A 26,897-nucleotide genomic window follows, 5' to 3' on the forward strand; every position below is an offset into this window, starting at 1 on the left:
GAGACAGAGTGCCAGAGAACCCAGTAAAGAGTGAAGATTCCCCTGGGGCTAAGAGGTCCTGGGGCACCTCCTCCTGCCATGTACTTGGTTGCTGCACTACATGTAAAAGCTCAATAAAAGCCGGAGAAAGCCACTGTGGGCTCCAGGGCTCCTCCTTTACTGGGCTGCTTGGGTCATAATGAACCAGCTCTGGGCCTTCCTGGCACTATGGACTTCTGATGGTGTTTTTTTGGAGTGGCGTTTTAGTCGTAATGAATTTCTGGAGTTTGTGTTTGTTTGAGAAGGTCCTTATTTTTTCTTCCTCGAGGAAGGAGAGTTTTGCAGGTTAAAGTATTCTTGGTTGGTATTTGTTGTCTTGGAATTTGTTGAATATGTCCCTCCATTCTTTTCTTTCCTGCAGTGTTTCTTTGGAGAAGTCTGATGTCAGTCTGATTGGTTTTCCTTTATATGTTACCTGTTTCTTCCTCCTCATCAGCTGCATTATTTCTCCCTTGTATTCTTGGGAGCCCTACTACAATTAGGTCTTGCTGTAGTTTTCCTTTCATCATGGAAATTTGGTGTTCTTCTCGCTTCTTGTATGTCCATTTTTTTTCTCATCTTCATGCTTGGGGAGTTCTCTTCAATTATCTCCTTAATAGTTTTAGTTCCTTGTTCTCTCACCTCTACTTCTGGGAGTCCTATTGTTACAGGGCAACCCTGCTCTAAAATGGGTTGCCTGACTCTAGGTCCTCCCCCGCATGCTTAAAAGGGACTCGCTCTGCAGGCACACACAAAAGGTTAACAAAGGTTTATTTACAAGGGAAAGGGAAATGAGGAAACGTACAACTCAGGGAGAAAAGAGGGAGATAAATTCTTAAATGCATCCTACCCATTCCGCCTACCTGGAATCCCAAATGACCCACCAAGACCCAACCTGCCTGGCCAAGAGCATGAGCCAAGTGCCCCCAGACCCCACTAACCTGGCTGGCTTTATTTATAAACTGAGAAAATGGCTACTTAACACTGCCCTTAGGTCCTTGCAACTTCCCATTGGGGATCATGGAAATTGTAGTTCCCAGTGTCTTGATGGATTGGGAGTGGCATGCACAAAGCCTCTATGGAGTTTGCTCAGGACATCCTGTCCCCCTAACACTATGACTCTTATATTTCCTTTCCTCAGGGAGTCATATAGTTCTCAAAGTGTTTCTTCATTCTTTTTTCTTCGTACTTTTTTCTGTTTTAGTTCATTTTTTTTTTTAAGATTTATTTATACAAGCACTGGATACAGTCAGAAGTGCGGGAGGGAGAGAAAATTCACCAGAGTCAGAGGGGAGAGCAGAGCAGGCAGACTGATGAAGTACACTGCTGAAGGGAGCAGCGGGGGGCAGGAGAGGTCTCTGCGCCATGTGGGACCCTCACCCGGTGGCTTGAATCGGTACTGCAGAGGCTGCTGGCAGATTCGCGACCCTGCACTCAACCGCTATGCCACCAGGGCAGCCCTTCTGTATTAGTTCTTATTATTTCTGTATCTTCGAGAATACTGATTTATTCTTCCATTTCATCAATTGTGTTTTCATCACTTTTCCAAGAGTTCTTTAGCTCCTCCACTAATCTTTTAATCTCCTGCATTTCTTTTATTGCCTTCCTTAAGGTCTCAGTTTCATTCTTGAGTTCACTAATTGTCTCGTATCGTTGTCTGCCTTTTTGTCTTCTTTATGTTTTTTAATCATGATAATTTTAAATTCTCTATCTGGTGGGCAGAGAAGTTCTTCCATGTCTTTGTTGTTGAGTTCTGGTGGCTAATTTCCTTTTGTGCTGTGTCCTTCTCCTGAGGGCTTTCTTGGTTGTTTGTATTTTTCCTTCTCCCTGTTGTTTGTTTTCTAGTTTCTTCTATATGTTGGGACACTGTGATGCTGGTATTGCTGTGCCTCTGTTTGGGGTGCTCCTTCTGGGATGTCGGGAACTGGTATTCAGACCAAGTCCAGCACTATTGGGCCACATCTCCACAAGGGTAGTGATGCTGTGAATATATGGATGGGTGCTGTCCCCAATGATTCCTGTCCTCTGTATTTCCTCAGTTCCAGGGTGGGGGGTATTATGGTGTCCCTAGTTTCCAGCAGTAGTGTAGGAGCTGCACATTGCTGGTGCTGACAGGTCACCTGATGGCGGGTCCTGCCCCAGCCCAGTATGACTCAGTCCAGTTCCAAAATCGAGGGCTTGGGGCACACAGGAGCTCCACTCCACTCTGCAAATGCTGTCCTTCTCACCTCTGTTTGTGGGGACCACCCCCTCTCAGTTCCAGAGGGGAGTGTTGTGGTCCGTAGCTTCCAAGAGTGATGCAGGGCCTGCACTCTCCCAGTGCCTGCAGGTCAATCTGTTGGTAGATCCAGCAGGGGCAGGACCCGGTCAGGCTGAACCCGGTTGGGCTCAGCTCAGTTCCCAGTCACAGGCTTGGGACCTGCAGGAGCCCCTGCTCTGCTCTGTGCATGCTATCCTGTCGAACTTAGTTTGTTTCACCTTCTGATCTCAACTTCTTAGATGATTCAGTGTTTTCCCGTTGCTTCCAAACTTTTGTTCCTCCTCTCTTGGAACACAGCTTGCAGGTGTTGGGGGTCCCACTTTCTCACTGGTGCGATGTCTGAGGGTCTCTGAGCATGCAGGTGAGAGTGCTGAGAGCCAGGATTGGGGTCCCCAGGGTTCTGTGGTGTCGGTGGCCTCATTGGGGTCACAGTTTCTCACCTGTGTGGTATCTCCAGAGGTCTCCAATGCAGGTGAGGTCGCTGATTGCTTGGCACTGGGGTATGGCTGGGTTCCAGTGGTGGCGGTCCTGGGCGTAGTGGTGACCGTGGCTGCAATGGTGGCTGTGGCTGGTTGAGATGCGGGATGCCTGTGGAAAGTGGTATCCTTCTCAGGCTTTGGATCTCCCTGAAGATGTTCTGATGTCTGGCCGAAGAGTCTGGTTTTTCCAGAAGCTTGTAATGTCTCCCCTCTTTTTTTTCTACAGATGCTTTTAGGAAAGGGGTCATTCTGGGCACACTGCCATGTTGTGGGCAGGGCTCCTCCATGTTTGGTTTTTGATTAGAGCAATAGAATGCTCCCTGAAGATTCTTTAAGGGTACATGCTAGAGCTTAAGTGTGGACCTTCCCACCCGTAGTGCATACCTGGGAACTTTTTTTAAAAGATTTATTTATTTATTTATACAAGCACTGGGCACAGTCAGAGGCCCCGGAGGGTGAGAAAATTCACCAGCGCCAGAGCAGGGAGCAGAACAGGCAGACTGATGAAGAAGTACACTGCTGAGGGGAGCAGCGGGCGCAGCAGGCAAGGTCTGTCACGCCTTGTGGGGCCCTCGCCAGTGGCCAGGGATGGAACCGGCACTGCAGTGGCTGTGGGCAGCTTCCCAGCCCAGTGTCCAACTGCTGCAACACCAGGGGAGGCCCCATACCTGGGAACTTGATCCAGTTACCTTGGCATGTGTATGTGTGTGTGCGGGGGATGTGCATGTGCATGCATGCATCTGTGTTGTGGTTGTGTGTGTTCGTTGCCAGATCTTCTGCTATGTTTTTGATGTTGACAGTTACTTTCTTAATGAATAACTATAAGAAAGTGAAAATCAAAATCAACAAAAAACTATGAACCAGAGACACTTTTTGGGGGGTGGGGGGCGGGAGGGGAGGATTGGGGTCAGAATGGGGGGGGTTGCAATTGTATGGGGAATATAAAAATAAAATTTATTATTTAAAAAAAAAAGAATGCCTTTCAAAGGAACAATTTTGAGATTCAACCTAGCAACATAAAAAATGAAAACCCTCTCTTTATCCAAAGAATATTATTATCAAAAATAAATTGGACTATGTGCTTACAACTTTTTTTAAATATCAGATAAAGATTTATCTTCTTCCTGTTTAAAAACAGGAATAGTTTTTAAATCTATTAGAAGGAAACTTCTTATTTGAAATTGGACGTTTTGCAATACTGCAAGAGACCAATGCACAGTGGAACAAACAGTTTGGGCCAGGTGGTAAAGGAATTGATGTAACAGAAGAGCCAAAAAATAATTTCTTATCTACTGTGTTTGTGGGGATGTCACACAATGGCACTTACTCTGTGGCTCACATTTCAAGCTGTTTTTCCCTTTTCAAATAGGCAATTAGGTGGTAAGTACCACATTTAAAATTATGTAGTTCTTTACCCATTAGTTAACTTCATTGTAAAATATTTTTAGGAAATAGAGAACTGTAACATGCAATTTTTTTTTTTCTCAGCACTGCTTAAATAGTGTATTCGGTAGGAGTCATGCAATGGATTATGTAAATAAACCAGTGCATTCATGGGATCATTTGTTATTATAGAAAGAAACAAAGACAGATATGTTGAGTTGCAAAGATGTGCATTGGGAGACAATTTAGTGAGGAAAAGCATTATTTGATAATACATACATCCCAGTATAATCTGTTAGTTGAAAATTTGTGTAAAATGTGATCCAATTTTTATTTCTGAGATTTTGCATTATAACTAAAACTTAAAAAATCTGTTATTTTGCAGTGAACATGTATACATATTCTAGTATAAATTTATTATGAATGAAGTATCATGGAGAACAGCAAGAATATGGATGTTCCACAGATAAAAACATTTTCTCTTTTCATTTTTTTAAGCATTTTCTTGAGGATTGGTATCTACTGACTTACTTTGCCTCTTCAAGAGTAAAGTGAATCTTTTTACATTTACTTGCTGATTATTATATATATGTTTAAATATCTAAATTACAAGTAACTTTATAAACAATTATACATTCATCATGTTATTTTAGTGGCATATTTATGAATATATAAGTAGTAAGCATATATGATGATGAGTACTATTATTATTGTTACAAATAATTGTCAATGATGATTATTGTTATAGCAAATGTTTTGCTCTATTTCCTAAAAGTTTTCTTTTTAAAAACATTGAATAACTGGTGGTTGTTCAAGTTGATTATACTGACTCCCAGCCTTTAGTGTTAGCCATAGGTAGACTTGGCTTGTACTACTTGAAAGGTTGCTGAGTAATGACTTTCCCAGGGACAGTAATGGAGATTAAATCATATACATATTGAAGTCTCCAACTGTATTTATCCATTCATTCAACCCAATTTTATTCATCATTACATAGCAGAAATATTCTACATATTTTATCCTTAAAAGCTACATGTCCAGTCTGAGCAAGATGAGAAATTTCAAACTGAAGTAATGCATTATCGCCTATTCTCAGTGGAAGTTTTTCCTGCCTCCTTGGAAACAAAAGCATTTCTAAAAGCAGGAAATTATAAAAGATTATCTTTACTTGCCCATTTGAAAATGTATAATAAGATTGAATACTAATATTCATAATTGGCATACTGACTTCCACAGCATTTACCACTAAAAACAGTGCATAAAATAAGCCATTTCTATTCATAGGAATCATAAGTTTCCTTTGGCCTAAAGTTTCTTGAAAATTTGAAGTAAGAATCATTTTATATATGTATATATATATTGTTTTTTTTACAATGATGTCTTATTTGGGTCCCCTCTATTCCTCCTATAGGTGAAACCATCCAATATTTTTCTTTTTCTTTCTGACTTGTTTCACTGAGCATAATTCTTTCAGGCTCCATCCAAAAATGAGTTTATCATTTTTGATTGTTGACACAACAAAACAAAACCAGAGAATTTTAAGCCAGAGGTATCCTACAGGGGAGGAGGAGGGAGAGGGATCAGAGGGTGGAGGGAGGAACACAAGGGCCTGTGGTGATGATGCACAGGTGCATTGGTGATGGAAATTCTATGGGGACTCCACCTGGGTGGGGGAAAGGAAATATTATTTAAAAATTAACTGATGTAAAAAATAAAAAAAATTAAAAAGAATCATTTTTTAAAATTATTATTTGCCTAGTTCTCTTGCCTCTTCATGCTGTAAGTATAATTCATGAAATTTGAAAGGAAAAAATGAGGAAGCAAAAAATGTTTGTTTTACATAGAATAAAGCATGCATGAAAAGAAAAAAAATAAAAACAATTACAGTTTCTTTAACTGCCAATCATATGAGTGGAACTGCAACAGACCTGTTTTTTATACTATACTTCACTTAGTGTGCCACACTGTGGATTATGTGATACCCCACTATTTGATGTAGCTATGAGACTTTTTAAAATGCTGTTAATTATGGTTATGAGACATTATGAATTATACATTGCATTCCAGTGTCAGGGATGTCAAATGTGAGAAGCTGGGAGCATCTTGGAATCAGTGAAGGACGGTTCTCCTTCCAAACCTAAATATACCTGCAAAGTCGGTGTACTTGAATCATTTTATTTAATTGAGTTATTGCCTTCACAAAGTGGTGCTAGTGGTAATACGAATAATATTACTTAATAACATTGAGTTGCTCTTTGTGCTGGGGACTATTCTGAACACTTTGCATAGAGTCTCATGTAATATCATCACAGTGTTCTGTGAGACAAGGACTGTTTTATCCCCCTTTCACTGATGAGAAATTGAAGCACAGAAAGTCTAAAACAGCTAATAAGTGACAGAGTAAAGTAGGATTCAAGTCCAGTGGTACTGACTCCAAAGGTCAGCTTTTCTATTCAAACAGGCTGCTCTTTCATTAATGTGGTGAGTGATAAGAGTTAATAATGTCCTTTTCCCCAAGAAAATGATGTTGTGGAGACATAGGAATAACTAGCTCATTCATGTTTATAGCTCCAAGAGTAGTGGTGTATTTGAGATCTTGCACTATGATTTCCTAAAGGCGCCTTTAACTCTCATAGGACTGCCCTCCATTTGGCCGCAGCCTATGGTCACAGTGCAGTGGTCACTCTGCTTGCAGAGAGAAAATGTGACCTTAATCTGGGTGATGCCGAGCACAGGACAGCTCTGGTGAAGGTATGTGGTAGCCAACTCAACCAGCATGGGATGGATTTGACTCAGTTTACTTGACTGGAAATGAATTTACCGCATTAACCTCATTTAAGTTAGCTAATTGCCAAAACCTACAAAGTGTTTAACCTTAATTCCTAGATTTTTTTTTTTTTTTAGATTTTTTTATTTATTTGTACAAGCACTGGGTAGAGTCAGAAGCGCGGGAGGCTGAGAAAATTTACCAGAGCCAGAGCAGGGACCAGAACAGGTAGAAGGACCCAAGTACACTGCTGAGGGGAGCAGTGGGCTGCAGGAGAGGTCTGCGCGCCATGTGGGACCCTCCTCTGGTGGCCTGGGAGCGAGGTGGTGCTGCAGAGGCTGCGGGCAGCTTCATAGCCCAGCGCTCAACCGCTGCGCCACCAGGGGAGGCCCTTAATTCCTAGAATTTACTATTTCTTTGTGTGATACTGACAGGCAGTACAAAGCCAGGAAGAAGAATGTGTACGTATTCTTCTAGAACATGGTGCTGATCCAGATATTTTGGACGCTGATGGCAACTCTGCGCTCCACTATGCCGTTCATAATGAAAATGAGTCCATAATAACAAAGCTGCTTTTACACAAAGCAAATATTGAGGCACCAAACAAGGTATGGACCAAGTAACTTTTTTTACAAAATATAGGAACTGCATTTTTTAAGCCACAAAACATTTTATTATCTATATCTCTCTGATATGTATGCATGCATACATTATACACAAGGACCTATCACCACGATACAACTCTAAAACCAAGTCAGGGAGATCTAGAGAACGATGGTGCCCACGGAAAGGCCAAAAGTCTGTCACTGCATCACGTATGCACCCCCGTTGGAAAAACTTTTCCTTAGCGCCTGGCAGTGGGTGTAGGCTCAGCACCCACAAAAGACTAACGACATGATAGGTGCTGGGTACTCTGCATGGGTCCAAGAAATGGGTGCTACGAGGCTGGGTACGAGGGGGACTTGAGACCCCACAGCCAGCATGGCTACCCACAGAGAGAAGCAGCAGGCTGTCAGGGCCCAGGCACCCTAGGTTCTGAAATCAGGGCAAGCGGTCAGGTCATGTCTTGACATCCAACGAGGGCATCCATGTGTGGTGCTCACAATGCTGCCAGCTCTGAACCACTGTGGGCTCCCTGCAGCAGAAAGTCCTGCTCAGTCTTGCATAGCTCATCAGTGGGACATAGCTATATAGGGGAGCCGGTGAAAGGGAAGTCAGTCGATCTGCTTTTCCATCTGGACTTACATTACGTTCTGTAACCACAGCCCTGACATAGGTGGGTCACATGTACATATTGGAGGCTCGAGCACTCCCTGAATGAAAATAGTTTTAAATAATTGTCTGATTCCACTTTAAATAATAATGTGCCTAAAAGATGCAGTAGAGGGGCTTAGCATTTTTGTAGGGGTGTTTGGCAAATATTTGTGCACTGAATTGGTTAAAGATTATTTTTAAAATTTTATTCCCAACCAAATTTTTTTTCCTAATAATAAAAAACACAGGACAACAAAATTGGCCTGGGAAATATTCTTTGTTTTAAAACTCAAAACAAAAGTAATATGAAAGAAGTCTGCTGCTGATGATGAATTTTTACTTCATAAAAAGTATTTTTTATAAAATGATTTCTCTCTCTGGCCAAGCCTGAGGAGGGAAAAGGGAAAAGGAAGAGAACAATCATAAACACGTGGGCTAACTTGGAAATTTGGCTATTGAGGGTAATTGCCAATAGAGGGAAGAGCTGTTTTTTCCCCTTTAGTTTATAATTACTCAGGTGCTCTTCAGGGTTTAGGAATGATAATTCTTATTTGGTAAATGAAAATTGTGTGGGTTTTTTTTTGCCAAATTCTCAAAATATGGAGGACATTGTATTTTTGTGTGTGTGTGTGTGTGACCCTTGCCGGCGGCCAGGGAATGAACCAGCGCTGCAGAAGCTGCCTCGCAGCCCAGCGCTCAAATGCTGCGCCACCAGGGGAGGCCCAGGACATTGTATTTTTATTTCTGGTTTCCATTCTTCCAAAAAAAGAAAATAATTTTCAGTGGCAATGAAAATGAAAACCAGACTAAAAGGGAATTTTAAAAAATGAATTTTATCTTATAAAGGTAAGATAAAAAAGTTCCATCTTCTTATAGGGGCAACCCAAGGACCATTTAGTAATAAGCAATCAGAATTCATTTGAAGCCTATGTTTTTTTAATTCAAAGCCCATGTCCTTAGTAATCCAAGTGAAGTATAGTTCTGGATAGTGACATCTGATAGCAGAGAACTGATAGTGGAGAACCAAGTAAATGTGCCTCACTGAGTAATATTCCATTGTGCATATGTACCACTGCAGCAACATGGATGGAGCTAGAATGCATCATGCTCAGCGAAATAAGTCAGAAAGAAAAAGAAAAATATGTATGGTCTCACTCATAGCAGGAATTTAGAAAAACAAAATAAAGGACCAAGAAAAGACTAATTAATACAAAGTAAAAATCAAAATCAACAAGCAACTGTAAACCAGAGACCCACTACGGGGGATGGGGGGTGGGGAGAGGAAGGATTAGGGTCAAAATAATAGGGGATGCAGTTGTATGGGGAATATAACCAAAATGAAAATGCATACATTGTGCAAAAATGAAAAATGATGTAAGAATTATATAAAATAAAATGTTAAAAAAAATGAGCAAAAAAAAAAATTTAAAAAAAGTGTCTCACTGGAAGAAAACCATCACCTTTAGTAGAAAATTCTCAAAATGATCCCTGCAACCCTTAATTCCTCAAATGATAATTTTGCCACAAGAAAGTATTGTTCGAAAGGGATTCAGCAAAATTATACAGATTTTCTTTAGAACTGGACATGTTATGTTGTGTAATTTTCTCAAGTAGTAAATGATCATGGAATGTTTCTAGTGGGGCATAGTCCTTAACTTCTGCCACAAGTAGGTTATTTGGACTATAATTTAAGAACAACTATTCCAGAGATGACCATTGAGATTATTAATTCAATAAAAAATGCTTCAAGCATTTATTACTGTTTCAGAATTTGGAGATACAGGGCTTAAAAAAAACGAGCATCCTATGGCCTCAAGAAATTCTTGGTTCAGATGGTGAGGAATAAAATAACTAAAGTAAACCATGGTAAATTCTGTAATGAAAGCAAGATTCTTGGGACCAAGAAATTCTTGACCGGAGTATTGGACAATAACTTTGCATCTGTTGAGGTTAGAGAAAGAAATATTTTAAAGAGAAAGAACAGCACATATGAAGTGACTGGTGAGAAGGAAGGGGTGACTTTTAAATTGATTTTTCTTATAACTTTAAGTTCAGGAGATCTCTTTTAAGTTTAAAAATTCAGTTTAAAATATGTGATTTTGTAAGCCATTAATTGTTTTTTGTTGTTTTACAGCATGGACATACACCGATTTTATATGCTGTGATTCAAAACAAAAAAAAATTAATAGAGTTTTTGCTAAGCAAGGGAGCAAATATAAATGCTGTTGATAGTTTTGGAAGGTATGTATTTTAAACTTTATGTGGTTCTAGAGTGGTAACAATTACTGAAACCCGAAAGATTAAATTAATAAGAAGCACATGGGTTTTAATTATTAATATCAACATATCCTGTTAGAGAGAGAACCAATTCTTTTTTCCCAAATATTTTAATTGTGTGTGTGTGTGTGCACACGTGCGCATTTATTAAAGCAACATTAGTGTACAGCACTGTATAGAATTCAGAAGTAAAGGATCCCACGTATTCAGATGTATGTTACTATGCCACAACCACCACTATAACACCCACAGCCCTCCCACATATCCATTGTGCACCCTCCCACACTGGGAATCTACACACTTCTCTCCATCCCCCACTGGCACATCAGTTCCACAGTCAGACTCCTAGGACTTGCCCTTGGAAAACCAGTTATTCTTACTGTGTAATATGAAGAACGACATAGCAGGATTCACAGTTCTTATGTTAGCTGATGACACAATCTGATTCTTTTGGTCGTATGCCCTTATGTTACCTCACATGGTTTCCTGTTGGTTTATTAGTCTTGTGAAGTGTGGACTCTAACTTTTAGTTTACTATATGACACCAACCTGAAATTGCAAATCCTTCTAGTAATACGATGTTAGCCTTTCCATTTCAATATTTTTCCTTAAAAGATGCATATTAGACATAAAGAAAGGTTGATTTTATTTTTTGGATAATACTTGTTATAAATTGCTTTCTTTGAAGATTACTGATTATATTAGCTTATATCCCTATGTGAATATTAATTACTATTACTAGATACTATAGGATCATCGGTTTTTTTCCTTTGCCACATCTAGTTTATTTTCCTGCTTTTACTTTCAATTGATATGGGTGGAAGTAAGAAAGAAATTTCTTTTTTATAAAGAAAACTCATAAGTAGGTGACAGAGAAGAGATGTGTTTCAGATTGCCACTTGCTAGGTGTGTGACCTTAGGAACATTGCTTATCATCAGCCAATATGCTCCTCATATGAAAAGGAAGATGATAGCACAGTTGACCCCTGAACAGCACAACTTGAAAAACTCACAAACTGTAGCCTTGAAATATTGAAAATGTTCAGAAAAAGTTATATATGTCATGAACGCATAAATTACATGTAAATAATAATCTATTTTATCCTTTACTACCATAAATTTTATACAAATCTATTATAAAAGATAAGTTTGTCAATACTTACACACTGTATACCGTCTGTGTGTACAGACTGTGCATGTGCGGCATTCTTAATCAAAGAAAATGTGAACCAATGTAAAGATGCAGTTTTAAATCATTAGAGCATAAAATTAATGAGTATATACTAATGACTGACTGTAATAATTTAACATCTACCTCCTGTTTGTATTGCAGTGAGCAGAAGGGTTGGGAGTAAACTTACGCTATCACTCAATATACTGCAATACTGTGAATGCATCTTATCAATTTCTTCATAACATTTTCTCTTCTCTAGCTTTCCTTATTGTAAGAATGTAAAGAAATACAAAAGATGTGTTAATCAACTGTCTATGGTATCAGTAAGACTTCTTGGTCAAAGCAGTCTATAACTAATTAAGGTTTGGGGGAGTCAAAAGCATGGATTTTCAATTGTGCTGGGTGTCAGCACCCCAACCCCTACAAAGTGCAAAGGTCAACTGTATGTCTTTTGAGGATCATTTTGTGTAAGAGTGTTGATATAGCACTTAATTTCATGCTTAGCAATGCATTATCAGCATCATTAACTGCAGCTATGAGTATTGTTACCTTTATTATCAATATCACTGTTTTAAGCTTGCAAATAACTTTTACTTACCTGACCTTTAACTGATAACATAACAGACTAAGGAAGAAATGGAAAATAATTTATTCAGAGCTTCACCTATTTCAGATAAGTGATCTTGGCATTGTTTCTTGTCCATCAAAGGACCTTAAATTAGCAGCTTCTACTATGATGGGTCCCAATGGGACAAGAAGCCGCCTTTTAGCCTTCAAGTTAAGTTTCAGATATGAATATTTGCACACATAAATGGTCAATTCTAGAAAGATAGGCAAGGGATGAATTTGGTAGAATAGATCCAAGTAGCTCTCTAAGTAACTTAAGTTCCCAAGGGTGAAGTTATCTCTGCTATTTTAGCTCAGCCCTCGCACATGCTGCTTGCCTTGATTCACCAGATGTCATTCATATTCTCCTCCGGCATGGCATTGATTGCTCTTCTGAAGATCTGGGTGGAAGGACTGCTGACCAGTATGCTTTTCTTCATGGTTTTATTAAGTAAGTGTTTACATTAAAATGTTAGCTATCACTAACCTGAGGATTAAAATAATTTAACTGCTGCTGCTTCTGTAACAGGTGGGATTTCATAGTTTGGGTAGGCAGTTGTGGAATGGCATTGCGGTAGTCCACAGCATCGGCCAGAAACCAAGCCATGACTAGACTAGTTGGGAGTAGCAGAGGGCACCTTTCGATCTTTATCCTTAGGGATTCTAATGTGATCCACTTCATTCCAGCATAACTCTACAAAATCATGTCACATGTCTGATTTTTCTGACTAGTTATTTACATTTTGAAAAGTTCATTTTAGCAAAAAATCCTATACTTTCCACTTAGATGCTATTGCCTATCTTTCTCCCTTGAATTTTCTAAGAACCTATGCAACGCGTTCTTTAAATCCATGGAAGACAGTTCTTTTTCACAAGTTGCATGGAGGGCAAATGGTGAAAGGCATTCTAATCATTTTTTTGTCTCCATTGATTCTGTTACTGCAGTGTTGCTCCTGAAACTGTTCTTGTAGTCTGGTCACTATTGACCACTGCACCCAGGATGCCTCTGCTGATCCAGATTCCTCCATCTCCATGGTGATTTCCACTAGGACTTCAATGTCATGACTTTCTTTAGTTCATATACATATAGTCATATGCTCAGCCACTATGTTCTTGCGGCCCCATCTCCAAGCTTTAGCCACACACACCCTTATTCCCCACTCAAAAACTGTAGAACCCATATCTTAGCCTACACCTTGTCCATGAATTACCCTATGAGGATCTTGTCTGTCTTTTTTGTTAGCAGATATTATTTGGACACAATCTCAGCTATCAGAGAAGTTGAAGTGGTGGTGCAGGAAGTGCTAAGATTATCCTTTCTATTTTGGTTCCAGATCTGTACCCCAAAGCTGCTTTACATCATCCTGTGGGACACCTCTTATAGGTTGTGGAAAGTGCCATATTGTCCTTCCCAGAGTAGTGGGTGCTAACTGGTTCATTAAGGTTGATCCCTCAAATGATCTGTTTTTTATAATAGTGAAAACCTCCCAAGTGACTTGTATATGTGTGAAGTTTCAAATATTTTTCAGAATCTCCTTCACAAGGAAGTAACTCAATGGAATGGTTAGTTGGTTGTTAGGAAAGCTAAACCCCATCTGTGACTCTTCGATTTCCATGTATTATAAAAGCAGGTTGTGTCTTCCAGGTCAGTTGGATATGAACCTGGGGATTACATATCATTCTAAGGACGATCTACTAATTATGAATTTGAAGAGGTAGAAAAGGAATAGAACTAGTCAAAGCCAGGCTTGAATTTTTAGTTTTCTGTTCTTCATGTGATTGGTTATGGGGGACAATTATGTTATCTAATGAGGTGATATATTTATAAATATAGTTAATTCTACAGTAGCTGAGATACCTTTGAATTCTAAGCCTTAAGAGAAGAGCCATTACTAGCCAAAATATGACATTAGGTTGTTAGAGCCTATAAAAAAGCACACATTTAATGAAGTTTGGTATCCCAAGTTCTACCAGTAAAGTTCAAAAAGAAATTATTCCATTGCTTAAGTATTTATCTGAGCATTAGTTTTTTTTGTTTGTTTGTTGTTTTTGGGGTGTGGTGCGTATATTAAATTTCCTAATAACTCTGTGAATGGGACAGCCAGATATCTGTTTTACAGGGGAAAAGGGAGCCAAAGGGAAGGGGCTTGTCCAGGATCAGATGGCTGTTTGAAACTTGACATACAGATGCTTTCCATATTTTAATCTAACTCTAATTTACTGTACTCTGCAGCCCCTTTTCACCTTTAAGTTACTTGTTTGATTAAAAACAAATTGTAGCACTTACACATTTGAAGTGTGTGGATAATTAAAGTTTTGATATTCTCTGGTATTACCTGAAATATTCTAAGAATAAAAACGTTGTTCACATGTGGACTTGTAGTGAGTCCTGGACCTGCAACAACACGGTGAGGGAAATCAGACATGGGGGACTGTCATGTCCAGCATGCAGTGAATCTTTATTGTCTTAGTGCTCATTATATACTTTCTCAGAGTGCATTAGGCATAACATCAAAGTGTACCATAAAATGACAGCTGAAATGATTAACTATTTTACTTTGCTGCTGATATTTGCCTACTCCCGACTTTTAAGTGCCAGGTGGTCAGCTCCTATATGTAATCTGATTGCTCATTAGCTAGAGCAGAGGAGTTTTGCTCCTAATTGGTTTTTGGCTGTGGAGATACTGAGGCATGACTCTACACAGATCACTTTGCAGGCGCTCAACAGCAGGTCCAGTCACTCAGAGGTTTTCCTCCGTGACTCATGTGTTTTCACATGCCTTAGAGACTCAGGTCAAGACCCTTCTGCTCATTTTGCGGGGTCTCTCCCAACATTCACGTAAGTATTAAAATTAGCAATTTTATTAATATCCTTTCTTTACATATAGCAACCACAAAATAATATTTGACCATAAAAGTGAAAAGGACAAGCAGAAGAAAAAGAAAGAAAAGAACGAAAAGGAAGAAATGAAGGAAAATGATAAAACGAAGGAAGAGAATGATCTAGGTAAGACTTCAGATAGTGAATTACTCTTGGTGGTGCTACCACAGAGGAAAAAATAAGAATACAGAAATTTTGATAATGAAAGAGCAATGAAAAAGATGTACAAATTGCCTGTATATTTAAAATTTCTTACTTGCATTGTTCTTCAGAATTAAAGAAATTACTTGTAGTCATTTGAAATCTGAGACAGTATTGCCTTTCTAAAAAAAGTTCTAAAAATTTAAGTTTGTATATATTTCCTCTAATCACATTAAAACAACTAGGACTTGTTAAAATTTTTTTTAAAGATTTATTTTTATTTATACAAGAACTGGTTTACAGGGCTGAGGTGCGGGAGGGTGAGTGGATTCACCAGAGACAGAGCGGGGAGCAGAACAGGCAGATGGACCAAAGACACTGCTGAGGGGAGCCGCGGGTGAGACAGGAGAGGCCTGACTGTTGTGCCATGTGGGAATCTCCCTGACTGGATGGGAATCCAACCTGTGCTGCAGAGGCTGTGGACAGCTCCACAGTGCTGCGCTTAACCCGCTGCACCACCAGGGAGGCCCCTAAACTATGTTTCTAGTTTTATAAGAAATTAAGGGAAGAATTAGAAACCAGTATTCTATAATCAGTATGTTATTATACATATGTGATAGTTTTATTTTTACATAATTATTCCAATTACCTGTTGGTGTCACAACTATTATAAAGAGGAATAAAATAAACCCTGCTTAGTTGAAGAAAATTGACTATGTGAGCCTTTCATTTTCTTTACAGGAACTTTTATGCTATAGAACATATTGTCACTCATCAGTATTCTATATTTTAAATTCTTTTTAACATAGAATTGTTACTTGTTTCATATTATTTTCTGATATCCTTGTTTCATCTGTATCTTTTATGCGTTTAGTTGAATGGACAGAAGTACACACATTTTCAGGACCAGGATCAAGCACAGATTCAAGTAAAGGTATTCTGTGAAATGTCATTTTGACAGTAATTATGTCTGACATATCAACCCTCAAGATAAGAATTTCATTTCATGTGGTTGTGTCAGGGGTTCCCTAACCACACCAGCTCGGGTTATTCACTGAACTGGCAGGACTCAGCATATAGTAGTTTTCATTCATGTGATTGATTTTTTAACATTTATTCATTTATACAAGAACTGGGGTAGAGGCCAGAGGTGCAGGAGGGTGAGAGAATTCACCAGAGACAGTGTGGAGAGCAGAACAGGCAGACGGACTGAAATACACTGCTGTGGGGAGCAGCGGGCAGGACCGGAGAGGTCTGCCGTGGCACGTGGGAATCTCCCTGGCTGGCCGGGAATCAAACTGGCACTGCAGAGGCTGCGGACAGCTTCACAGTGCTGCACTCAACCCGCTGTGCCCCTGGGGAGGGGAGGCCCCTCATGCTTGTGATTTATTATAGTGAAAGGATGCAAGGAAAGCACAGCAAAGTAAAAAGATGTCTGGGGCAAACTCTAAAGGAAGACAGGTGCAAGCTTTTAAGCATCTTTTCCCTGTGGCGTTCTCAGACTGTGCCTAGTTCCTCCATCTCAAAATATGACAGCACATGTAAAGTGGGTGTCTGACAGCCCCAGTGTCTCAGTAGACCCAGTGCTCCAGGGTTTTGCTGCAGCCTAGACATCCTCTCCCTAGCATGTACTGAAATTCCACTTCCCCAGAAAGAAAGCAAATGTTCAGCAGAAACCACATTGCTTGTACTCATAATTTAGCACTGTTGGGGAATAGAAGGAACCTTCCCCAAATCCACTTACCCAGACACCCACCAAGGGTCAGCCATTTCAAGAGGAATTTCTAAGGAGAGCAGTCTCAGGCTCACTGCCTGAAATCTTTCTAGTAGTTATGCTAACCTTAATGTTTGGCTTTATCTTAAAATTTTATTTTAATAGGTAATATAAAGATATAACACAGTATTAGTTTCAGTTGCATCATCCACCTTAAATTACAGTGCTGGTTACATTTTTGATTTTTAATGAATGCTTAACAGATATTTATACAGAAACTATGTGGTTATTATAGATAATTACAATGTATTATTTATATCTTCTTACTCTTTCAGGATAATTCTGAGACAAAATAAGCATACCGAGTTCTAATTTAAAATTAAAATAAAAATTGCTTATTAGGCGGATGATCTAATTTGATTCTTATTATGCTGAATCCCATTGTAATTAGAAAACAACATAGTCAATAATATGTATCAGATTTTGCCACTTAAGTTTAAAATTAAAAGAGGTTATTATTATATATATATATATATATATATATATATATATATTCATGTACATCAGCTAGGGAGATAATATCCGTATTTGCTTACTTTATTTTCATTTTTGAAGTGACTGTGCCTTGATAAATTATTATGTGGTAGTAGTATGTCAGAGGATACCCTTTGAAAAAAAAAGTCTTTAGAAAAGTTTTAGGTTTACAGCAAACCTGAGCAGAAAGTACAGAGTGCCTGTGTATATCCTGGCTCCCACACATGTGCAGCCAAATGTGCTGTTGACATCTTGCACCACAGTTGTACCTTTATAAAAATGTGTGCGTCTACACTGACTCATCATTGTCACCCAGAAGTCATAATTAATTTTAACACTAGGGTTCACTCTCAGTGCTGTGTATTTTATGGATTTTGAAAAATGTATATTAACATGGATCCACAATTGTTGTATTGTACAGAATACAGAATAGTTGCATTGCTCTAAGTATCCTCTGTGCTCTGTCTACTCATCTCTCCCTTCTAACTCCTGGAAACCACTGATCTTTTTACTGTCTCCATAGTTACGCCTTTGTCAGAATTTCATATATATGGTTTCACATAGTTTCATATATATGATATCATACAGTTCATATATATATAGTATATCATATCATATAGCTTAAAATGTTCGCATTCAAGATGTTCCTTGTTCTTTATGGTTTTTGCTGCTATTCATAAGCATAGCATGTGACAGTAATGCCTTACAAACTAAAAATCCTAATTTCTATAAATGTTGGATGCATAATGGGGAGGGTTGAGAAAAATGACATCATTCACTACTATGCAGCATTAACTGAACCATCCTACTCTATGAAGTATATCCAGAGAGACTATTTATGGAAGGAGATAGTCTCCACAGGCTGTACTTTATCAAACTAGAGTCACAGTCTGAAAGTATTTCCTGCCTGCTGCATTGTATAGTGTCTCTAGACCAAGTTTCCCCGGTTTTTTAAATGATGACATATCATTACTTTACATCCTTGTTTGTATTCTCACAATATAGGTTTTCTTCTCTCAGATGTGGTCACTATAGTTTCCCTGCCACCAAAGCACCCATAGTCCTCCATCACAGTCCATGTTTTACAGTAAACCAAGCGGTGTTGACTAAAAACCTGGAGAAGTTGTGTTATGTCACAGCAAAATTATTTTACTCTCCTCTAAGTATTTCTAATGGTGGCTATCCAGAACATTTGTGCTGTTTAGAAGATTGTCAGTTTATGATGCTGAGTCTGCTAATGATACCATTTTATGTCAGTTCTATAGGTTTGACTAGAATTATGGTCACTGTAAATAGCAATTCACTGTTGGTACTAAATGTCATTAAATATACTTTGATAAGTGATATTGAATGTCTTGCTTTTCATAAATATAAAGGAGGGGGGAGCCCAAGAGTTCTTTCTAGTATTGTCTCCAAGTTGGTCCCTAAGGAATATTTGTTAGCTGTCTTATACTCTTAATGGTCTATACATTTTCTACTGTTGATTAAAATGTGTTTTTTTCATTACTAGCAAAAGAGAACTTTCACAAGGACACTGTTAAGAGGTAGGATTTTACAGATTTTAAAAATGTCTCAACTGATGGAATGCAGAGAAAAGCAATCAATATTCGTTGAGTGTTTTATTTCAGGCTAGACACTGTGTTATGTGTTTCCCATTTGTTATCTCATATAGTTGTTTCAATACCTTTGCAAAGTAACTGCTGTTCCAGTTACTTTATGTATTTTATGGATCTTGAAAATGTATATTGACATGGATCCACAATTGTTGTATTGTACAGAATACAGAATAGTTGCATTGCTCTAAGTATCCTCTGTGCTCTGTCTACTCATCTCTCCCTTCTTCTTACCCCTGGAAACCACTGATCTTTTTACTGTCTCCATGGTTACGTCTTTGTCAGAATTTCATATATATGGTATCACACAGTTTCATATATATGATATCATACAGTTCATATATATAGTATATCATCATTTCTTGCCAATTTGGCATCTGTGCTTCAGGAAGCATCACATGTGACAATAATTAGTAAAGCAAACTTAGTTCATCCACGATTCCATAGTTAAGAAGGTATTTGCTCCATGACTTGACCATTAGCCTGCCTGGCTTCCCTGTTCATTCTCTTGTCCCTAGGTACTTGTGCAGCTCTGGCATGAATATATAGACACAACTCAAACCAACTCAGAAAGTTCAATTTAGTTATGTGTTAATTTTTATTTTCAGGTTTCCCTAAGAAGCTGGCTTAGTCCAAGCATTTGTCCCAATACATTTTTTTTTTAAGATATACTTTTTTTTTTAATTTTATAGAGGCATGTTTATTTATTTTATTTGTTTGTTTGATTTTTGTTTATACATGCACTGGGTACAGTCAGAAACGCGGGAGGGTGAGAGAATTCACCAGAGCCAGAGCGGGGAGCAGAGCAGGCAGAAGGACCGAAATACACTGCTGAGGGGAGCAGCGGGCAGCAGGAGAGGTCTGCGCGCCACGTGGGACCCTCCTCCGGTGGCCGGGGAGCAGCCAGGGATCGAACCGGCGTCGCCGAGATTGCAGGCAGGTTCGCAACCCAGCGCTCAACCGCTGCGCCACCGGGGAGGCCCAGTCCCAATACATTTAACAATGGCAGTGGTAACTAAAACTTTGCATTTACCATCAAAAGTTTTAGGGTAGATCTCAGTTAGATGTGGTCATAGACTGCAGGTTTTACATCAGCAAGACTCAATCATGTAGGTCTTCTTTAGGTGTTCTTCTTTAGGTGAAGATGATCTGTGGTTTATAGAACAGCTTATGTTAACCTCAGTATGTATTTAAAGGATATTTCTCATGGATTTCTATACTTTGTGACTTCATAGTTTGGTGTAATCATTAGGCTAGTAGCCTTGGTTAGTACTCTGTAGTCTTTTCATTTTTGGTATACCTTTTTTATTCTTCTTCCATAACTTTTCTATAAGTTCTGTAAGCTTTTCTTGATTTTTTTTTTTTTTTTACTTTCTTCTCTGCTGTTCTTGATGGTTGTTTTGTTCTAATTTTTTCTACTTCTACCAGGGAGTTATTCTCCAATTTCCTATAGCAAAATAAAAAGCAAAAAAGCATGTAGAATTTCAGAATTTTAAAGAATCTTAGAGATTCAGTCAATCAAACACCCTGTAGTACTTCAGCCTGTGTTTATCTTCTGAGCCAAATAGCTGTTCAAATGAATAATTTGAAATTCAAAGAGATTAAACTGATTTCTTTGGGTATGGCATATGGCAAATATGAGATTTAAATTCAGATTTTTCCTTTTGAAAAGAGATTGTCTCTAGGTGAGTTTTTAATAATAGAGAGGTGGGAATTGGATCTAGTGAACACAACGGAAGAAGGTAAGAATGAATTAATAGAGGCGGCCAAACTTCAAGACCACCACCACCGAGTTGATAGGAATAAGGATTTTAGAAAAGAGTTACAAAATATTGGGGTTTATGCAAGTTATATAAAGAGAAACTACAGGAACAAGCATGTTGGGAATATTAAGTAGAGGCATATTAAATAGAAAGTTTAAAGGAGACAAATAGTTTGCTGTTTTTTTGTTTGTTGAATTGAGGGAACTAGCATACTTCATTTATATCAAAACACATAAAAACAACAATATGAGCCATTGGGAAGATTCTCTTTATCGAAAATAGGATTGTGATATCCTCCTCCACACCAAGTTACAGAAGCTGCCTTAGATCCCCCACACCTACCACGGTAGTTGAGATTACTAACCTACATAGATCTTTCACCTAAGGCAGGTATCTCCTAATCTCTGCCTTCCTTTCCAATTCACCGATGTCCCTGTCCATGTGCTGGCACGGTTGTACGGAGCTAGGATGACTGTCAGGTCAGTCACAGGGCCTCATCAGGCTGCTTGATCACAGGCCTGTGTTGGCAGTGAGTGCATAAGCTTTGTTTCACTTATTTTCCAGCAGCAGGGAAATGACCTACTCTTGGTCATTTGAGCCCAGCCTTGTTTCTGGAATCTGTGCCGTCAGAGGTTGAAGATTTAAAGGTTGGAGACTGCCACTGAGCCTGGTAGATGTGGGGGAATGGGAGCCCTGTAGTAAGGGAGATATTTAAATTGTATGCAAGGGAAATAGTGGCAGAACTCAGGACATTGTCTTTGCAGTAGTCTCTCTCCTTGGGTATCTAAGTACTCACGAACATTTTTAAAGGCTTGCCAGTTTATGGGGACCTGAAAAAGGCAGGAACTATATAGGAAAAATAATCAGAATTTATCATTTTTAATGTTTTAATTCCTCTGGGATTAGTAATTATTCTTTGACTTCAGTACATTTAGTTTTCAAACATTTTAGGGACCTCCCTATACAATTTTAGAGTGAAGGGAAGGAATGAATCTGAATAAGTGGTTTGCATGCTGAAGGAATAAGACTGCCATTTTTGACTGACATAGATTGGTCTTTGAACCACGGACAGGTTATGAAGAAGAAACAGTATACCTTTCTTCTTTCTTTAGGTTATCAGGTTTATTGTAGTTCAGATAATAAAAGTTATGCCATCTATTAATTGGACTTTCAATTTAACTGTCAGTACTTTTTGTAAGAACTACTTTTTTCTCAGAAGCTCTAATTTTTTTGTTATGGGCACAAAGAATTGAATTTTATTGGACATTTCACAGGCTGGGGGAAATAGAGGCAGAAGTAGATACAAAAGTTTTTTTTGAAAAAAATAAATGGATCCCAAATTTGAATTATATAAAGAAAATTAATTTAGCATGTAGGTAGCTGAAGTTTCACTTGATTTTTCAATGTAGAAATGAAATTTTTGTTGTATATTTTATCTCTAAAGGCGTCCCATGAAACTAAACTTTGATGATTCGTGTTCTACATTATCCGAAATCGTAGATTTTGAAACTAAGGTAATGTGAGCTTTGTGAAATGTTCTGCTCTGAATTTCGTTTCCATTTAGTATCTCAGTGTGGCATTCATTCATTCATGAATTATTGCCCCATTGGTTTCCTTTTTTCTTTCTGTCTTGAAAGAAGCTGACTTTATTAATACATGTTTTAATGTTTATTGGGGTAAATTTGATTTATAACACTGTATATATTCTAGGGATATAGTTTCACACCTCAAAAAATGTACATTATTATACCACACCCACCACTAAAGCCCCTATAATCCTGCACCCTATTCACTGGGCCTCATCTGCACTTCACTTCCTCTCTGCCCCTCTGGTAGCCTCATTTCTATAGTCATATTTTAAGGGTTCATTTTGGTTTGTTCTCTTACTTTGCTTCTTTATTAAATTCTACAGATAAGTGAATTCATCTAGTGTTATCCCAGAGTCTTATAATCATGAAAGGGATCAAAAAAGAGTCAAAATGAGAGAGATTGTTATAAAAACCTGACAGAAATAGTGAGGTTGAGTGAGAGCAGGAATTTTATAAGAAGATAGGAGAGGAGTCCACAGGAATGGAGGGAGCAGACCCCATCATGGATGTGCTCCTGAAAGAGCCTGAACCTGTCACAGACAGAGTACAGTGGGGGCAGCCACGGGCGTACCCCCAGAGTGGCAGCAGCCACAGGTGTGCCCCAGGGGAGTAATCCTATTTTTTGTGGACGTCCCCATATTGGGGAGGAACTCCCCTAGACCTGAGCATGCTCAGGCCTCGACATACTATCTGTCTTTGGCATTCCCTCTTCTCTGGGTGGAAGGCAGGCTGCCTCATAATTCCTATTTAAGAAGAACAGCTTGAATTTGGCCCACATATAGCTGATCTTACTACCATTTAACAAGAAACCCCTGTAGCATTTATGATGAGTTGCACTGCAAGACCAAGAGGCCTAGCTCTGACACTGTGAGATCTAAGATGGGGCCTCCCCTGGTGGCGCAGGCGGTTGAGCGCCAAGCTGTGAGGCTGCCCACAGCCTCTGCAGTGCTGGTTCGATCCTGGCCAGCCAGCGAGTGTCCTACATGGCAGGGCCAACCTCTCCTGCTGTGTCCACTGCTCCCCTCAGCGGTGTGTTTCATCAGTCTGCCTGTTCTGTTTCCCACTCTGTTTCTGGTGAGTCCTCTCACCCTCTGGCACATCTGGTCTGTACCCTGGTTCTTGGATGAATAAATAAATAAATCTTAAAAAAAAAAGAAGATCTGAGATAGCTGACTGGATTTGTGTTAGTCCCTCACAAATCTTGAAAGTAAGGCAGATATAACAAGAACCTTCAGAGTTGAACCTTGAGTTAAAGGCTTGGGTCCACTTATTAACCAAGGAGAGGAAATCTCCAATTAACCAAGGAATCCCCATAGCAAGGGGAGGAGACTATCAAATTACCAGTGACCTAGGAAGGTACTTAAAAGACAAGAATTCAGAGAGGGGGAACTCTCAGAGGGGGAGCACTACCTAAGCAAGAGCAAGGCTGGATGGATTACTGGCTACCTGTGGCTCATTGCAGTTGATTAGGATGAAAAGGAAGTTGTGACAGAATGTGGTTCGAGTTAGGGAAGAGCACTAGAAAATTGGTCATGAAAAGCAAGTCCAGGTCTCGTTTCACAATCCCAAGAGGTGGAGAGTTGCGGGGTGGGACATGTGGAATGCTTATTAGGAGTTCCTACATTGCTGCACCCTTCTTGCGGTTGGCGGGACAAGAGCTAACCTGGGGTGCACGCCAACTTATTCTTTTAGGGAGATTTCTAGAAAGTGGCAGCCAGCACTAGTGGCCGTTACATGGCCGACACGTGCCCACTATTTTTTTTGGGAGGGCAAGAGTGAGACCTCAGGAGCCAGCTCTGTTCCCCAGGTAGAGAGGGAACAGCGGCTCGACTGCGATTGATTAGCAACGGAGTGAGGCAAAGAGAGAGGCATGAGGTGTTCACTCGTCGGGCTTAGGGCAACTGGAAGGTCGTGCCTCCATGTTTTGGGACCCGCCAAAGAGTAGCCTTGGCCTGAGCCCCTCAGTCTTTGTAGGACAGCCAAACAGTCGCCAAACACCAACTCCTCTCAAAAAGAAGGTTGTAATAGCATAAAGATAGAGAAAACTGGAGAAATCTTACTGATGCCATGAAAAACCAAATGTTGGGTGCCAAAATGATGTGGTTTTTTGGAGTGTGGGATTCTTGGGTTCACTCTGGGAAAGGTTTCACCAGAGCTTCTGTTTCAGTGACATGCGGCGAGTTTCTTCACGAGACAGAGATGATGGTTATATTTAATTTTTTTAAGATTTATTTTATTTATACAAGAACCGGGGTATAGGCCAGATGTGCAGGAGTGTGAGAGAATTCAACAGAGACAGGGCAAGGAACAGAACAGGCAGATCTACTGAAATACACTGCTGCGGGGAGAAGCAGGTGAGACAGGAGAGATGTGCTGCGCGATGTGGGTTGCTCTGCGCCTGCGGGGATCGAACCGACACTGCAGAGGCTGCGGACAGCTTCACAGCACTGTGCTCAACTGCCTGCACTGCCAGGGAGTCCCCAGTAGTTATATTTAAAGAGCAGGTTTATTAGAAAAGGAACAGGACAGTAAAAGACACTTGCATAGACACAAGTGGGCAGAAAGAGCTGTTCCAAAAGGGACAGGTTTGCTAAGAGAGGCCTACATGGTTGCAGGTGGGTGGCATTGAGGAGAGCCGCCTCCACTGAGGGAGGTCAGTGAGGAGAAGTCCTGGCATGGTATAGGTCATGGACAGGCAGGAAGGCTGCTGCCCTGCAGAGGGAGAAGGTTGGTGAGAAGAAGACCCTGCATAGTCACAGGTGGGCAGACAGAGTGCTGCCCTGTTGTGGGAGCTGCCTTAGGTTTTATAATCTTCAGGAAGGGGCTAATCTTTGTGGATGGATGGTTTGTGCCTCTATGGCAGTCTGCTAGTTTCTGGGTGTTGCACCTCCTGAATCTGGGCATTGATGACTAAGAGTCTTGGTTTCTGTAACTGGGTTAATGGATTACGCTAATCCCTTCTACCCTTACCTCCTTGTATGAGTTAGGTTCTTGGCCTTGTATCTCCTTTCCTCCATCACTCTGTCATTGATCATGCAATATAGGAGAAAAAAGATTACAGGAAGTATACAATTTCAAGAATGCCTGGGGGAGGGGCTCCCTGGTGGTGCAGAAGTTTCAGTCACAGTACTGTGGGGCTGTCTGCAGCCACTGTAGCACAGGTTCAATCTCTAGCGGGGGAGGTGACCTACATGGCGCAGCCGACCTCTCCTGACTGGCCTGCTGCTCCCCTCAGCAGTGTGTTTCAGTCGGTATGAAGTTTCTGTACCCCACTGTTTTTCTGCTGAAGCCCCTCACCCCCACACCTCTGGCCTGTACCCCAGTTCTTACATGCATAAGTGGATAAATCTTTTATTTTTTAAAGATTTATTTATTTATACAGGCACTAGGTACAGTTAGAAGTGCAGGAGGGTGAGAGAATTCACCAGAGCTAGGGTGGGGAGCAGAACAGGTAGACTGACGAAGTATGCTGCTGAGGGGAGCAGCGAGCATGGCAGGAGAGGTCTACACGCCATGTGGGACCCTTGCTGGTGGGTGGGGATCGAACCAGCGCTGCAGAGGCTGCGGGCAGCTTTTCAGCCCAGCGCTCAACCACTGCACCACCGGGGAGGCCCAATAGATAAATCTTTTTTAAAAAATGATTGCATGGGGGCTGGAGGGAGATAAAGTGGGAGGAGAAGGATGAGTCTGTTTACCAGAGATAATAGCATAAATAATCTATACATAATCTTCTTAAACTACTTCTCAGATCCCTTTGGAATGTTTAGATGTTATCTCAAAACATTTCCTAGATCATCCCTGGACACAGACCAACACATCCTATCAGTGGCTACCTAGGCATCCCCAGGCCTACCTCACAATGGGGCCCGTTGTCCTTGGGGCCATCATTCAGTAATGTAGTGTACAACTAGATAGTTTTAAATGTAGATTAATCAGAACATTCCAGGTCAAGGTACAAACTGGTCAGAATATTCCAACTTAATGACTGTGCCGTCATTGAGGAAGAAAGATGCAGGCACAGCACCCACACATATGAATTTTCTCCAATGTCTGTTTTCGGATTTGATAGTAGCTGTCTGATGTATTTTGGTGCTCCTTTGTTTGTTGAGTACATATTGAGTGTTATGTCTCCCTGCTGTATTGTTATCTTTATCATGGTATAGAGTCATTCCCCATCTCTTTTTACTTTTTTAAGCTGGATGTCTATTTTGTTTGATAGGTAAGTATGGCTTTTCCTGCCTTCCTTTGGGTGTTGTTTACTTACAGGATAGTTTTCCATTCCTTTACTTTCAGTCTACCTTTCTCCTTGGTACTTAAATGTGTTTCCAGGAGGCAGCAGAAGTTTGGATTCAGTTTCCTAACCCAACTATGTACTCTGTGTCTTTTTATTGGTGAATTCAGTCCATAAATGTTTAGAGTAATTATTTGCAAATGAAAGTCCATC

The sequence above is a fragment of the Talpa europaea genome (genome assembly GCF_964194135.1).
Source record: "Talpa europaea genome assembly, chromosome: 14".
Lineage (NCBI taxonomy): Eukaryota > Metazoa > Chordata > Mammalia > Eulipotyphla > Talpidae > Talpa > Talpa europaea.